Genomic DNA, 15206 nt, shown 5'->3' on the forward strand with positions numbered 1-15206 from the left:
ATTTTTAGGCTCATCAAATGTCTATGCTATATGGTTCAAAAGCAGAGTGACCTTTACAACTTGCACTGTGCATTGCAAATCTAAAACCAGAGTCCAAGATTGGAAATTCTCACCCTATTTTCCTTTCATTAGAGGAGAAAACAGAATTCAGCCGGACACATGCATTAAAATTAGATCCTTAAATAAACAGCCAAGGTCTTAATAATTCATGCAAAGATGCAGGGGAAAATGAGGAAAATAATTGAGCAATGGCAGGCAAGTACCCTGTCGTTTTGTACTGCCTCAAACTACATCAGTACTGTATATCTCTGATATACGGTTTATTAATGAAACAAAAAGGCATGTACTATGGATAAATAATACATCATATGGAATTCACACAGTCTATGTACCATAGAGATCAGTGACACCTATCAGCTCATTTTAAATCAGGCCACGCGTACTTCACTCAGTCTACAGTTTGTCAGTCTCTGCTTTCTGCTGAACAGACGCTGTGGTTTGCTGTGCTTTACAAAAAAGCACAGAGGAGTCAGGCAGAGAGGAACCAGGTGAGATACAAACGTGACTACAAAACACCAGCAAGACTCACTCCTCCTCCATAAAGGCAGCCTAAACAGTGATGTATTTATACGGTGATCATCACTAACGTGGGCTCAGTTTAGAGATTTATTGCAAGACTTCAGCAGCCCCATTAAGAAATGAGGACAGTTTGCAAACTTTTTTTTCTTTTCAATTCTACAAACCCATTAGAATATTTATGACTGTGGATGAAGAAGAATTAGCGTCATTAACATGAAGAGGTTGTCAGGGAGGTTACAGGAAGCCAGGGGTCGCGGGGTAGGGGGCAGGAAAGAAAGGCCTAATCCAAACAAAGACAGTAGATTGAATACAGGTTTCTAAAAAAACAGAAAACAATTAGTGGTATAACATAAATAGATGTCATTAGCTGTAGTAATGTCTATGGCAAATAAATAACAGTTGAAAACAATAAAATTCCTGGTAATGTACTGTGTTGTAATATTGATGACAACATGTGGGAAGCCTCTGACAGCTGTTAAACAGATGTGGCAATTAGCAAACCTTATGGTCATGCCGGTAAGATTATTATGCAACACATTCTCCAGTAAAATTAGATGGTTTCCTTCTTTGTGTGGCTTTATCCACGTGGAGAGTGAGCTAGTCTAATGTTCCATTTAAGCAAAGTCGTTAGCTGATATCGCCTCAGCCACATACATATGCGAGTGTGTGTGTGCATACATATACATATATATTTTTTGATGTCTTCTGAAAGATTTAGAGAAATTCAGAATTTAAACAAGAACAATATCAATTCAGCTGTGTAGCAGATACTTCAATTATAATCGCTAATGGACAAATTGAGAGATAAAAAGACTTTTCTATCATGTTGAAATTCAATGAACAGTTTTCAATTAGGCTTAGGATATAAAAGGAAAAAAGAAAGCGACTTTTCCTTGATGTTTAACATTGCCGAGAAAGATGAGAGGAACTCTGCTTTTTCATTATACTGAAGAGATGCATATAATGCCGCATATTTAAATTATAAATCAGGTCGCTATCTGCCAACTGAAAGCAATATCAATTAGAACTTAGGTGGATTAAGCTTTAAAATGCCTTATATTTAATGACAAAAGTATGACTGTTAATCTCCACAGCCATCAAAGGGATAATTTAAGGCAGCAAGAAATCAGAGAATGATGTCACAAAAATAGGCCCTTGCAGCTTTTTGGATAGTATTATCGTAATTAATGTACTTCGAATGACTTTTCTGTGGGTTATGGGCTTTCACAAAAGCATTTATTGCGGGCATAAAATATAAAACTCTAAAGAGTGGGTTTGACTAAGGTTGACTGGAGGGTCCTTACCCTTTCTGCTCAGTAATTCCTGTAAAATAATAGTTTCATTTACAGGCGCAATTTATAATGTTGAATTTATGCCAGTTCATCTGATATAAATCATGGTAATAGCATGATCTATTGTATGTCACTTGAGCGAATGCAAATTAAATATCGTTAAATTAAAGAAAAACTGTTAAAATAACATTAGGTTGTAACTAGAGCTGCTGGAATAAAGGAAATGTGGGGTTAAGGATGAAATTTCACTACTTAGGCCTCAATCTAATACTGGAATGTGTTGCCCAAAGCAAGTATACATACACAAATAAATAAGTTAAAAAAAATGGGAATGTGGAATTATGGACAAAGTAATAAATCCACTCCAGAGTGTTCTTTCATTTTAATTTCTAACCATGACTCAAAAATTAAATAGCTGTTTTTCTACTGGGTTTTCTTCCTGCAATTCTTTAATGTCTTATTCAGCAACTGGAAATGAAGTTTCTTTCTTAATTACTTGTGTTTTTGTTTTTTCTTTTGAGCCATAGACCTTTCCCCCCACCCCCAGGATCATTTTCAACAAAGCTATTGTGTATTTACTCCTCCAGACTCCAGCCTCTCTCTGTTAACGGGCCTGGGGAGCTCAAGGGGTTGGTTGGTTGGGCAGCTGCTGCCGATTCTTTTCATTGCTTTTACAGTAATACGCTGTGAGGCCAAATCAGCAGAGCCGAATACAACTTCAGTTCTTGAATGTGTTCTGGAAAGCCTGGGTCATTAATAAACAGAAATCATTAAAATGCATCTATCAGACAAATTTATTTCTTCCCACAAATCAGAATTCTCTTTATTCCATTTCAGAAGCTGATTACAACTTTGTTCAAAACAAACCAGAACCATTGTGCTAAGATAAATATGGGGTGGGAGGGGAGTGCGTGGAGGGAAGAGTAAAAGAAGTGGAAGGGGGTGCGCGGAGGGGAGTAAAAGAAAGGCACAGAGAAGGAGAGAGGCAGGCTGAGATGAAACAGGGAGTACAGGAAGTACTGTTTCCCTTTTACTTAAAAAATATACCTTGCAAACCATGTTATCAATAGATCACACTTGGCAAGGAATAAGTTGGAATTCTGGAGTGTGTGTGTTCTGTTTCACGTGTAACCTAGCACACTGTCAGAACTCAATAAATGTTGATGGATGACAGGGTGACATACCCATTATAACATCAATTAATTTGCTGTCAAGAAAAAGTGGGTCCTTCAAATTATCCAGCCATAATTGCCTTGGCTTTGCTAACTTTCCCCCCTCCATAACGGGTTATGTGAGTAGTTATCAACACATATGCCTCAGAAATATTCAATAAAAGGCTGCCATTTTTTCCCCACATGCCATAATAATAATAATAAAAAAAGATATAATGTGTTGTGGTGACTGGCTACCTGTTAAGATGTGAATACGTGGTTATTTCTGATGGACCAAGGAAGCAGTGTAGGGGTTGTGAAAAAAGAGCACTGCAGCTGTGCTGGATGAACTGGGCTTGAGGATGAGCTGTAACGTTTACTAAGTACTTACACGCCAGTGGGTGCTAACCAGGACCAGTTCCAGGGTGAGGAAAGTGAGGCACTCACTGTGGGTACAAAATTTGGGGGAGAGGGCACATCAAAAAACTCAGGTATCAAGTTAACTCATATTTTACACACTATTTTTAAAAACAAAGTTAATGTAAAATCCCAAATGAAGAAAATATCAAAAATTTAAATAAAGACAGTCATATTGAAACCTGAGGCAAATGTGCATTTCCCATATTCATGCTTGTATGTATCTTTTTAATTGTTATTTTTTCCCTCATAATGTTAAAGTTGAAGAAATAGTGAAAAATTGACAAGTAGGTATATTAAAATGCATAATATTACTTTAAGTTTAAATACTTTATTTTTACCCTAAACAGAATTGATAATTTCACTTTTCTCCTTGAATGGGTGCAAAACTATCATCATTTTCAAAATCTAATTCTGAAAAAAGTTAAACTTCTAAAAAGTACATAAAAGCATACCTGTGGGAATGCATTTTGTTTGTTTTGACTCAGGATCTAGTGTAGATTCACACAGAGCTGTTAGTGATCCTACTTCTTTGCAAAATTTTGATATTTGGTTCATCATGGATTTTTTTAAACTTTGGTTTCTTTTTTTAAATGTTGCACCAAAATATGATTGATGCTGATTACTGAGTTTTTTGGCATCCCCTTAAATTCTATGCCTGAGGCAAGTGCCTTACCCCACCTCTTTTAGTCTCAGACCTAAAGCACTTAACATCATTATTCATTTAATCTTTCAATATGCCCAAGAGGTAGGCCTTATTATTATGCCTATCTGCAGATGATGAAGCTGATTGATAGGGTACTTTTCACCCCATCCCCTATCTCCTAGGCATTCTGGGACTGTGCCCCAGGGCCTTCTCTTGTCCCCAGGGAATGGTCTATCTACAGGGGTGCAGGGGTGCTGCCCTGTCATTATCCCTGGCAGCCCTCCGCCACTGGAGCAGAGGGTGAACATCCTCCACCTCCCCTTCCTTGCTAGACAGGATGGTGTTGGTACTGAGAGTTGCTTCCTGGAGGGGCTAGCAGGATTGGCCCAGCTGTCCGCAGGAATGACCTGCTCCTTGATGGTTTCCACACTGGGGCTCCCTCTCCTCCGTGTCTTTGTTTCCTACATCCCAACCAGTGCTTCTGGGATCACTTTCCAAATAAGCTCTCAAAACCTGTCTCAGGGTCTGTTTTGGGGGAACCGACTTGAGATGCTGATGTACAGAGATGTTGGTTAAATAATTCAATGAGTTTACATATTTAAGATGATGGGGGGGTGGAACAGGAATTCACATCAATGGAGCTGGCCTCTAGAATTTGTCTCCTTACGCACACTCCACCAACAGTTTGGTGAACTCTGGCCTGCGGGCCAAATTTGGCTTACTGCCTTTTTCTGTCTGGCCATGAGCTATGATTATTTTTACCTTTTACAATAATTAAAAAATAATAAAAAGAAAAATTATATTTTTGACATGGGAAAATGATATGAAATTGAAACGTCATTATCTATAAATAAAGTTTTATTGGCACACAGCCACACCCATTCATTTACATATCGCCTGTGTATGTTTTCCAACTAGAAAGGCAGGGCTGAGTAGTTGTGACAGAGCCTGAATAGCTTGCAAAGCTAAAATACTTAAAAACCTTTACAGAACAAGTTTGCTGAGCCCTGCTCTATTGCCTTTCTATTCCAGCTTTGTAGCTTATTAGTTGGGTGGCCTTAGGTAAGTTCCTTTACTTCCCCGAGTCTCAGATTTTATAAATATAAAATGAGACAAATTATTGCTTCCCTTACAGTACTTGTGAAGATTTAACATTTGAGGAAATATTTGCAAAGCTCCTAGCACACAGTTCACTTCATGTAAACATAATTTCCATTTCTACCAAAGAAAATTTTATGAAAATATTGTTATCTAAGTTGTCCCTTAGACTATGAAGGCCCTATTTGGTTAATCAGCAGATTTTTCTGGTGGGTTGGTCTGGAATAGTGTTTATATTCTACAGTTAATGGTGGGCCTAATTGCCAGTTAGCTGCAGCTTCCTTTCAAGTTGGGCAAGACACAGGAAAGCAGAGCAAACAAATGCATAGAAACCAAGCAGCATGGAAAATGTCAGGGGTAGTATGTGAGAAACTGGAATCAATATTCAAAATGCATGCATGTCTCAATTCTTCTTTGTTACTGTGTCACTGTTTTGAAAAGTCTAAATTATGCTTGCAAAAACTTAACGTATGCATACATATGTATGAAAGTATGCAACTTAGCAGGGATGAGACAGGCACACACAAGAGTAGGTTTTGCTTAGAATAAGAGGCAGAAGCAAGTAGTGAAATTCACTTCCTTACACAAGTGGAGCAGTAGGTCACTGCAGCAGACCCTTCTCAGGGACATATAAACAGATGGATGGGAACCTTAAGGGCTGTTTCTGCTTTTCTCTTAAACCCATCTCCTTTCCCCTTTCCTACAGTCCAGGCTGCCTGCATCTCTTTCCTGGCTTACGGCTCCCAGTCTGGCCTCCCTCCTCTCCAGTGGTTTTCAAATGGGCTCATTTTGCTTCCCAGGGGATTTTTTCTTTTTAATGATCAAGAGGATGCTACTGATATCCAGTGGATACAGGTCAGGGATGGTGATAAAATCTTATAATGCACAGCACAATCCCTCATCCCCAACAAAGAATTCTCTAGACCAAAATGTCAGTAGTGCCCAGGTCCCTGTTCTGGTCATTCCCCCACAGTGGGTTTTCAGGTCAGCAGCCAGAGTGATTTCTATTTTCTAAAATGTAAATCTGGGGAGTTCCCTGGTGGTCCAGTGGTTAGGACTCAGTGCTTTCACTGCTGTGGCCTGGGTTCAATCCCTGGTTGAGGAACTAAGATCCCAGAAGCTACTCAGCATGGCCAAGAAAAGTACATGTGATCATGTCACTTCCTTACTTAAGATCCTTTATTGTGTTCTCACTGCTTGTAGGGTAAGACCTGAATACTTATTCATGATTACAAACCTCCCTCACCTGTTTTTTGCCTACTTTCCCCTCATCTCTTTCTTTGTCCCACTTTCATTTCGTATATGCACCATGTTCTTGCTCTCCTACAGACTTTTCATAAGCTGTTTCCAAAAGCTGAGTCACTTCTCCACAACCCTCTTCACCTTTTCCTGGCTGATTTCTATGCATTTGAGTGGTGTCAAATATCAACTTATAGGTTAGCTACCCTGGATGGCAGCTACCATCTCTCCAACATGATCCTTAATCCCTTTCATTGTAATTGCTTGATCAATTATCTGCATTTCTATTTAGACTCAATGCTCTTCCAGGGCAAGGACTGTGTCTTTCTTACTATTACATGTGCCATGTCTGGCACACAGAAGACTCTCAGTAAATACTGATTGATGGATGGAGTGCTTATGCCAGTTTGTTTATATGAAATAGTCTATTTAGAATGTTGTTAAGATATTTACAAGTATAGATAGTTCTGATATTTCATACTTTGGGATTGTGATAATACTGATGTGGCATGTAATTATACCAACTGAAAAATAAGAAAAGGACGTAGAAATCCAAAAGGGTGGAATCTGAGCAACGTAAATTGACAGGCTATTCTAGGTACACTCTGGAGAGGAGGGAGGAATACTGGCTAATCTAGTAAGTTTCAAAAATAAATTAATTTTAAAAATCACTAAATAATGGCTAACGTTGTTGTCAAGACCTACAGAGGGTCTATGATTTTACTTTGCTTGCGGGCTGATAAGTTAGCCCGCCACAGTTTCATGGATGCTGGCAGAAGCCATAAGACTTGGGTTGGATACAAAATATTTTGGTACTCACAGCACAGCTGGAGGCATGAGCTCCCTTGTGTCTGTCCCCCTTGCTTGCAAGTCCCATGTGGGTGCTGTGGAGTGGCCTCGGGAGATTCTGCACACACTGAAGGTTTATGCTACAGCTGAAGATCCCCATGTTTAAGAAACTTACAATATTATACCGGGGCCATTGGCAAATCTTCCCAAACTTTGCCTTAAAGGGGGGCATTACCTTTTTATTCTCCAGATAAGGAACAAATCTGTTTTCTGCCCCGGAGGAAGACACTACCTCTATTTTTCAAGGCTATATGCTATACAAACATCCTTAAGTAGACAGTCTGGGACAAAACCTGTCACAAGACATTGAAGCACCATGGAGAATCACCACCTCTGCCTGAGAGTCACCATGATGCATTGATCTGTTAATGCTTTTAGAATAAGCTTCAGAGTCAACTTTTTTTTACCCTTTGAAGTTTGAGGTAACATTTCCTTGTATATTCATTTACATGCAAGATAGATGGGATGAAGAGAAAATGTAGAAACATGCCTGGGTATTTTCTGTTTTAAATTATTCTTGTACATGCATAGATAGAAGTCCCTGGCAAACATTCACAAATGCATTTCTCTGGGAATGGCACCAGCCACCAAACCATCACATCCTATTGATTCCATCTTTCAAATATTTCTTGAATTCACCCATTCGTTTTCACCTCCATTGCTGTCATCTTGTTTCAGGCTGCTATTTTCTCTCTTGGGGTTATAGCAATGGCTTCCTAAGTGGTTCTTCCCGTCTGCTCCAGCCACTGCTCAGCTAGTCTCTGGAAGCCCAGTTTCCTGATCTCTAAAGCCGAAATAGCAACATTCCTACCCCATAGAATTTTTGAGAATTATCTGGAATAAGGCAAGTCAGCCTGACAAGAACAGAGGCTCAACTAATGTTAGCGCTCATGATTTACTACTTCTATATGCACAGGCCATGAATTCATATTCTCTAACTTTGATTTCTTACAACCATCATGTACTCTGAGGCAAAAAATCTTCAAAGTGAAATCACTCCTTATGAATGGAATCAAGTAAGGCCAAAGCATTTTTGGCTGAGAGCTGCTATGCAAGGAGAAGGGGTTTGAAATTGGGAGAAAGGATAAAATAGATTAGTTGATGCTTGCCCTTTGAGGAAATAGAATTTGAACTATTTTCCTGTTGTAAGGCAACTCCATCTAGCTGGGAATGTACATTTGCTAAGCACATCAGAATTCTAAAAAAAAGATTTGAAAGCTTTTCTCTATTCTGTGATTAATTGAACATGTTTGGGCCAACATAGGAGGAATAAAATTACCACATCGCTATATGTATGTGAGATAAAATATACGATTAAAAATATTTATTATACTGATGTGGAAAAGAATAATATGCTAAACAGATAAGCATGTAATAATGCATATTTTCCCCATAAAATTTAATTTATCCCTTGGGCTGGGCATAAACTTTCCTCTTGAACAACTTGCTTTCCAACTATAGATTGCTGAGCTAAACTGCTTAGTTTTACAGCAAATTGATCACTACTGTAATATTTCAGGAGCAAAATGATCCTCACCAGTCAGTTTGATTTCAAAGGCCAAAATTTATAGTTTTGTTCCTGATTTAGTGATAAGATTTTTTAACATATTGAGCATTTTATCACCCTCTATCAGGACACGGAGTTGAACTTACAAATGAAAAAAAAAGCCAACAAAAGAGGAACCATAAATAATATACTACAGAATGACAGAAGAGTTTAATATTCCCTTTGGACTAGTGGGAAATTACTCAGATTTCTGTCCTTGTAAACATATGTCCTGATCTCTACGGAAGATGTGTTATACAATCTTTGTGCTCCTGAAAAAGTAGTCATAGACAAAGCTGAAACTCCAAACCACAAGGACTTTGCTAAAGCATAAAGGAAAGTTTATTATGTATATGCTCCCCCATGTCTCTGTTCAACTTTATTCAAGGCAGATAAAATGTAGTTATTGGACACTTTGATATGTTGAAAATAGGTGCAGGCATTTAATGATGGGAAAGTTCATGACTCAGTAAAGATTGCTCCCTAGCTGGTAGCTTAGGACAGAAAACTATAAAATCAAATTATGATAATCACTGGAGTCAGGAGAAAAAAGTAGGCCCACTGAGCTCTATTTACTGAGTTTTTGACTTCATTATACACCACCTACTTTTCAAGCACAAGGAAAAGATTTTTGATAATCTCAGTAGATTTGCAAAGTAAACTATTTTGTGATTACTATGTGAATTTTGGGGGGAGACAAGTTTGTAAGGGAAGGGACTGGGGCTAGATGAAACATAAAATCGTGAAGAATTAAAACAACCTGCTTGCACCACAATCTACTCACATGTATCTGGAATTTACCTTTTGAAGAGTTGGTTTGACATTAAAGCAGTGAAAAGAGATGTGGTTGTCTTGGTTTTTACCAGTAAAAATCATTTTTTCCCAAACAACATTTCCATCACATAGCAGTGTCTACCTGTCTTGACATAAGAGTTAAACCATTGATCTGAGGCTTAAATAGGATTTTGAGCTGCAATGGTCTATTTTATCACATGTTACTTATGTGTTGAGTCAGCAAGGCCAAATACACTTCTAGCAGACATCAAATCCAGACAGCTGGGGTCTGCAAGTTCTTTATTTTTTAGCCTTCACTCAGATCTGTGTTTTAGGGGGAGAGTCAACATTTTCTACCTGTGACATTAAGAATATCTATGCCTTGGACAGTGCCCTTGGCTGAAAAATCTTGTTGATGATTTTATACGGAATATCAGGCCTTGGTCTGTCAAATTACACAGCTGCTGGCACTAATAGGATGCCTTCCTTTTGGTATGCTTGTTAATATTTATAGAGTTCTTACTATGTGCTTCATTGCTTTTTGTTTGTTTGCTAAACATTATTTTTTTCTTTTAACCATTCTGTAGCAGTAAGGTATTGCTATACAAGTTCAGTGACATACACATAAGCATTTGTTATCCTGCTTGAGGGTGGCCAGTTAAGTGGCCTTTGTCTGGATTGGTCACATATCTGGGTGTCAGTTAGGGCCACTGAGTGATAGATGACGTGTCTCTGCTCCATGTCTTGCATCCTCTGGCAGGCAGGCAGGTCCTCATGATAGCGGCAGAAGGCCAACCAGGATACACAAGACTCTTGAAGCCTAGACTCAAAGTGCCATCATTTCCAACACATTCTATCGGCCAAAGCAAGTCCAAGGTCAACCCAGATATAAAGGATTCTTCTTTACTGAGAAACACTGTAAAGTGATCTGGCAAAGGGTGTACATACATAGATGAAGAACTGGGGCCCGTAACTGAGACTATCATCAGTTCAGTCGCTCAATCGTGTCCGACTCTTTGTGACCCCATGGACTGCAGCAAGTCAGGCTTCCCTGTCCATCACCAACTCCCAGTGCTTGCTCAAACTCATGTACATCGATTTGGTGATGCCATCCAATCATCTCATCCTCTGTCATCCCCTTCTGTTCCTGTGTTCAGTCTTGCCCAGAATCAGGGTCTTTTCCAATGAGTCAGTTCTTCGCATCAGGTGGTCAAAGTATTGAAGCCTCAGGTTCAGCATCAGTCCTTCCAATGAATATTCAGGACTGATTTCCTTTAGGATGGACTGGTTGGATCTCCTTGCAGTCCAAGGGACTCTCAAGAGTCTTCTCCAGCACCACAGTTCAAAAGCATCAATTCTTTGGCGCTCAGCTTTCTTCACCGTCCAACTCTCACATCCATACATGACCACTGGAAAAACCATAGCCTTGACTAGACGGACCTCTGTTGGCAAAGTAATGTCTCTGCTTTTAAATATGCTATCTAGGTTGGTCATAACCTTCCTTCCAAGAAGTAAGTGTCTTTTAATTTCATGGCTGCAATCACCATCTGCAGTGATTTTGGAGCCCAAAAAAATAAAGTCTGACACTGTTTCCACTGTTTCCCCATCTACTTCCCATGAAGTGATGGGACCAGATGGCCATGATCTTAGTTTTCTGAACGCTGAGCTTTAAGCCAACTTTTTCACTCTCTTTCACTTTCATCAAGAGGCTCTTTAGTTCTTCTTCGCTTTCTGCCATAAGGGTGGTGTCATCTGCACTGAGGTTATTGATATTTCTCCTGGCAATCTTGATTCCAGCTTGTGCTTCTTCCAGCCCAGCGTTTCTCATGATGTACTCAGCACATAAGTTAAATAAGCAGGGTGACAATATACAGCCTTGACGTACTCCTTTTCCTATTTAGAACCAGTCTGTTGTTCCATGTCCAGTTCTAACTGTTGCTTCCTGACCTGCATACAGGTTTCTCAAGATATCCATACATGACTACCAGAAAAACCACAGCTTTGACTAGATGGACCTTTGCTGGCAAAGTAATGTCTCTGCTTTTTAATATGCTGTCTAGGTTTGTCATAGCTTTTCTTCCAAGGAGCAAGCGTCTTTTAATTTCATGGCGGCAGTCACCATCTGCAGTGAGTTTTGAGCCCAAGAAATGAAGTCTGTCACTGTTTCCATTGTTTCACCATCTATTTGCCATGAAGTGATGGGACCGGATGCCATGATCTTGGTTTTTTGAATGTTGAGTTTTAAGCCAGCTTTTTCACTCTCCTCTTTTATTTTCATCAAGAAGCTCTTTAGTTCCTCTTCGGTTTCTGCCATAAGGGTGGTGTCATCTACACATCTGAGGTTATTAATATTTCTCCCAGCAATCTTGATTCCAGCTTGTGCTTCATCAAGCCCAGCATTTCGCATGATGTACTCTGCATATAAGTTAAATAAGCAGGGTGACAATATACAGCCTTGATGTACTCCTTCCCCAATTTGGAACCAGTCCATTGTTCCATGTCCAGTTCTGTTGCTTCTTGACCTGCATACAGATTTCTCAGGAGGCAGGTCAGGTGGTCTGGTATTTCCATCTCTTTCAGAATTTTCCACAGTGTGTTGTGATCCACAGTCAAAGGCTTTGGTGTAGTCAATAAAGTAGAAGTAGATGTATTTCTGGAACTCTCTTGCATTTTCTATGATCCAATGGAAGTCGGCATTTTGATCTCTGGTTCCTCTGCCTTTTCTAAATCCAGCTTGAACATCTGGAAATTCTGTTTACGTACTGTTGAAGCCTGGCTTGGAGAATTGTGAACATTAGGTTGCTTGCGTGTGAGAAGAGTGTAATTGTGCAATAGTTTGAACATTCTTTGGCATTGTCTTTCTTTGAGATTGGAATAAAAACTAACCTTTTCCAGTCCTGTGGCCACTCCTGAGTTTTCCAAATTTGCTGGCATGTTGAGTGTAGCACTTTGAGACTATCATATAGCTCATTAATCCTGGCCATCATGCTATGAGGTTAGGTACTGTTATTATTCCCGTTTTGCAGCAGAGGAAATTAATGCCTAGGATGCTTAATTAATGGTGTAAACAGCAAAGACAAAGAAAAAAATTGTCCAGCTGGAAATTGAGAGAATCTGGGCTCTTGTTGCTACACTAGGGAATTTGGTTGTTAACAAATAGAAAACCTGTAGCTTGTCAACTTGGGTTTTTGAAAATCTCACATCACTACTGTGGAGTGAGTATCAATTTTAGTTTGCAAAGTGAAATGCACAATGGAACTGTATTCTCTGGATTTTGACCTAATTGTTAACTTGGAGTTCCCATTCTGCTGAATTGGCAGAAAAATTAAACTAAGTTCTTTCTGCAGATTACCTTCTCTTGTGGACATTTGTTATTGTTTCTGGATGCTGAGTGTCTGAGTTCCCTTCTCAAGTCTGAGGAGCCCCCATGTTTACAAAGCTGAGCTCACCTCCCACTTCTGATGAGGGCATAGTACTAGATAAGTGCTTTCCCAGCCTCCTTGGAAGTTCCAGATTCTGTTGAGAAGCTTGTGAAAGGAAAGACTACACAGGATCCATTCTGGCTGTAGTAAAAGCAGTGGTCATATCTGAGCAGAGGTAGAAGGTGTTCTGACGTCAGTGTCCAATGTCCAGCACGGTTTAAACTACAGTGTCTGTGTCCAGTGCTGGCCGTAGGGGGTATCTTCTTGCGACCAGCCTCACAGTTCAGTTTTAGCCTATTCTGACTGCATATGTGTGTACTCAGCAGGTCAGTCATGTCCGACTCTTTGCAACCCCATGGATTGTAGCCCACCAGGCTCCTTTGTGCATGGGATTTTTCCAAGTAAGAATACTGGAGAGGGTTGCCATTTCCCTCTCCAGGGAATATTCCCGACCCAAGAATTGAACCTGTGTTGCCTGCCTAGCAGGCAGGTTCTTTACCACTAAGCCACCAGGGAAGCCCATTTTGTATTGGGGTATAGCCAGTTAACAACAATGTAATAGCTTCAGGTGAACAGTTAAGGAATCAACCATACTTATGTATGTATCCATTCTCCTCTCAAGTCTGCTCCCATCCAGGCTGCCACATAATGTTGAGCAGAGTTCCCTGTGCTACATGTAGATCCTTGCTGGTTATCTATTCTAAATGAAGCACAGTTTAAATGTCCATCCCACTTGCTGCCTCTGTAGCGGGCTATAGGAAGTGAGGTATAAGCCTCCTACCTTTGTGAGCCCACAGACCACCTTCCTTCTCTCTTTTGCTTAAATTCATCTTCTCCAGTTTGGAAGGAGTCTCCTCCTATTCTGGAGAAACGCCCTTTCCTACATATTTCAATCAAAAAAACAAAATTGTTTTTTTCTGTTAGTAGAAAAATTGGTTTGTTTTCAAACCTCCTCTTTCTTTTAAAAGTCATATTTGTTAACTGCAGGATTTTGGGAAAAAAGAGCCAGAAAACCTTGAGGACAGCTTGTGTTCTGTCCTGAGCTGTCGACTGCAGATCCGATGACCTGATTAAATGTGAGGAAGTGAGCGAGGCAATGCAGGGAGAAAATTCTCCTTTTCCAGGGGGTGATATCTTACAGGGTGTATGTTGGGACCGCTGGCAGAACTGGTCCACTATTTCACCTCAATCCCCAACATTTATGCCTCTTCCTGCTCCACAGAACCTATGTTCCTGCTGAACCAAACTGTCACGGACAAAACTCTTTCACAATTCCCAGGAAATAAAAACAGAATCTGGGTAATAAAGTCTTACCTTTCTTGTAATCCCATTGTGCTTCCTCTGGTGTCACTGGCTCACAGGCTGCTACACGCAGAGGCCTTGAACCCGGCCATTTAGACCAGAGTTCCTGGTTCAAGATGGCGGCCCCAGCACCTCGGCCTGGGGCCGTGCGCAGAGGCGCTGCACTCGACACTCCATCCAAGATGGCGGCGGGGCCGTGTGCTGAGACTGCGCCTGCCCTGTGAGCCGGAACCGTGAGCCCCGTAGCCAGCCCCGCGAGAACGCCGCCTGCTCCCCTCCGCCGGTGAGCCCTCGTAGAGCAGCCCGGCCCACTGCCTCTCCGGCAGGCCCACTGCTTGTCTCTATAGCGGGAACTCCAACCCCTCCCTGCCCTGAGCAGACAACGAGGCTTTCCTCTGCATCTTGACTGAGCTTGTCTCCTTCCATTGTCCCGAGTGTCACGGGGCAGGAGGACGCTTGAGGTAGAACTGACTCCGGAGGGTGGTAACAAAACCAGGTAACATGTCTCCAGTATCTCTTTGCTCCCATATTTCTCTGCACACACAATTGTTTTCTCTGTCGGATGTGTCCCTTATTTACCGGTTCTTAGAGACAAAGTCCTGACTGCCCTTAAGAAGAAAAGGAGGGCTGTGTCTGGCGGCGGAGTGGTCGACTCCCCACTCCCGCTGCAGGGAGCACAGGTTCCAGCCCTAGGAGCGAGCTAAGGTCCCACAAGCCAAAAAAAAAAAAACAAGAAATGGAGATGGTGGGGGAATACATACCAGGAACTATGTAATGTTTTTGTCTTTGTGTGCTGATATATTGTAACTAGATTTATTGTGGAATTCACTTTGAAATATATAGAAGTATCAAATAGCTTTGTTGTGTAACTGGAACTGATACAGTGTTGTT

The 15206-nt window shown here is 40.6% G+C and overlaps 1 protein-coding gene and 1 long non-coding RNA gene across 5 annotated transcripts in view; one reads left to right on the plus strand and one right to left on the minus strand.

The window, feature by feature from the left end:
- ZFP64 (ZFP64 zinc finger protein) overlaps positions 1 to 14433 on the minus strand; it is a 142563-nt gene extending 128130 nt beyond the window's left edge. For all 3 annotated transcript variants that reach the window (XM_081557292.1, XM_081557284.1, XM_081557293.1), the window contains exon 1: positions 14328 to 14433. The gene's annotated coding sequence lies outside the window, so the exon portion shown is untranslated. The remainder of the gene's footprint in view (positions 1 to 14327) is intronic.
- Positions 14434 to 14584: 151 nt separating this feature from the next.
- The window catches only part of LOC145532393 (uncharacterized), a 40824-nt gene continuing 40202 nt past the window's right edge, over positions 14585 to 15206 (plus strand). For both annotated transcript variants that reach the window (XR_014073187.1, XR_014073188.1), the window contains exon 1: positions 14585 to 14811. This is a non-coding gene — a long non-coding RNA (uncharacterized LOC145532393). The remainder of the gene's footprint in view (positions 14812 to 15206) is intronic.

Source organism: Giraffa tippelskirchi, chromosome 13 (genome assembly GCF_054371585.1).
Source record: "Giraffa tippelskirchi isolate mGirTip1 chromosome 13, T2T-mGirTip1v1.2.pri, whole genome shotgun sequence".
Lineage (NCBI taxonomy): Eukaryota > Metazoa > Chordata > Mammalia > Artiodactyla > Giraffidae > Giraffa > Giraffa tippelskirchi.